Source organism: Lactuca sativa, chromosome 5, assembly GCF_002870075.4.
Source record: "Lactuca sativa cultivar Salinas chromosome 5, Lsat_Salinas_v11, whole genome shotgun sequence".
NCBI classification, from domain to species: domain Eukaryota; kingdom Viridiplantae; phylum Streptophyta; class Magnoliopsida; order Asterales; family Asteraceae; genus Lactuca; species Lactuca sativa.
In genome coordinates, this window is record NC_056627.2 from 29,196,277 (window position 1) to 29,197,895 (window position 1,619).

The window sequence follows — 1,619 nt, forward strand, 5'->3', positions numbered from 1 at the left end:
GCCAAAAATTATTAAGATATTATAAGAAATATATGATCAAATATGCACATATCAGGTCCTGGCAGGAGGCCCCATGTGAAGGCGCCTGCTGTTAAGCCTTCATCGTGGCCTGGGATGTCTAGCGTGGTGTTGGTAAACCTGGTGAAGTAATCTCTGACTGTCTCTCATTCCTTCATCGTTAAAACGCGTGTTCTTTGTTTTTTCAGTGCGTTTATGACCCGTGGATCAAATACACCTTTGATCCCACCACTTGAAGACCCGAAATCAACTCTTAGGAAGAACAAGGACAAAACCGTAGGAGAATCTGCAACCCCAAAGAAGTCACCTTTTAAGAATACCAAGTTGGTCTTTGGCAAGAAAAAGGGAGAGCAAGTGGGAGAATGAAGCACAACATTGAAGGACGAAGACCCTAAAAAGGAGGATACCGAGTACAAAATAGAATCTGAAGAAGAAAGCGAACCCGATAACACCATGGCTTACATCGCAGACATCACAATGGGCGAATACAAGAGAACGATGTGTGATGATACAGGGGCCAGGACTCGTGCAACCTGCGATTCCAGCAACTGCTAACTTTGAACTGAAAGGTCACATACTCTCCCAACTCAAGGACATCCCATTCTACGGGAAAGATCACGAAGACGCAGATAAGCATATCAACGTGGTCAAAGACATAGTCGACTAATTCAATATTCGTAATGTGCCTCGCGAGTCAGTTTTGTTTCGTATGCTACCGGTCACATTTAAGGGAGCCGAGAAAGATTGGCTAAAATCATTCCCTCCAGGATCCATCACCACATGGGCTAAAATGCGTGAAGAGTTCATTGATCAATTTTGCCCTCCCTCAAAAATAAAAAAGTTGAAGAAAGACATTGCAAATTTCGAGCAATAAGTAGGCAAATCACTCTATGAGGCATGGGAAAGATACAAAGGCTTGTTGAGGAACTGCCCCCACAATGATCTAAACATTCAGCAAGAAGTCTCCATTTTCTATGATGGAGTAAACGTGACAACTAGGCAGCTCCTTGACTCCCAAGGACCACTCACGAAGAAAGCATCTGCAGTTATAAAGGAGCTAATTAGAGAATTCTCTAAGCACTCTAGAGAATATCATAACCCAAGGAGTGACTCAACTCGAGGGGCGGTGAACTTAGTTTCCGATAATATGGCGATAGTGATGGCTAAATTGGAAAGTATGGATAGAAGAATGACAAAGACGGATCAATCTATCCACGCCATCCAGGTGGGATGTGAAAATTGTAGCGGGCCTCACCTTACTAGAGATTGTGATCTTGACGAGCATGGGAACCGGAAAGTGCAAGTGTGTTATTCGAGTGGTGATAGATATGATGAGGATTGGCGAAAACTGAAAAAGGAGTGGCTACCATATGATGAGTACAAGAAGGAAAAGGAGGAGAAATATAGGCTAAAAACAAGAGGCTTCTATCAAAAGAAGGAGCCAGTGCAAGAAAAGAAGATGGACTTTGAAGATATGCTCACAAGATATGAAGCCGCATCCGAGAAAAGACACAACAAAACCGATGTTGCGATATGAGAACAACAAGAAATGATGAAAGAGAAACAAGCATTAATGAGAAATTAGCAAGACTCTATCCTAA

The 1,619-nt window shown here is 42.6% G+C and overlaps 1 non-coding gene across 1 annotated transcript; it reads right to left on the reverse strand.

Moving 5' to 3' along the window:
* Positions 1 to 856: 856 nt before the first annotated feature.
* Positions 857 to 963, reverse strand: LOC111880542 (small nucleolar RNA R71). The gene has a single exon (XR_002846508.1). It is a non-coding gene; the product is annotated as a small nucleolar RNA R71 (small nucleolar RNA).
* Between the last annotated feature and the right edge of the window lie 656 nt (positions 964 to 1,619).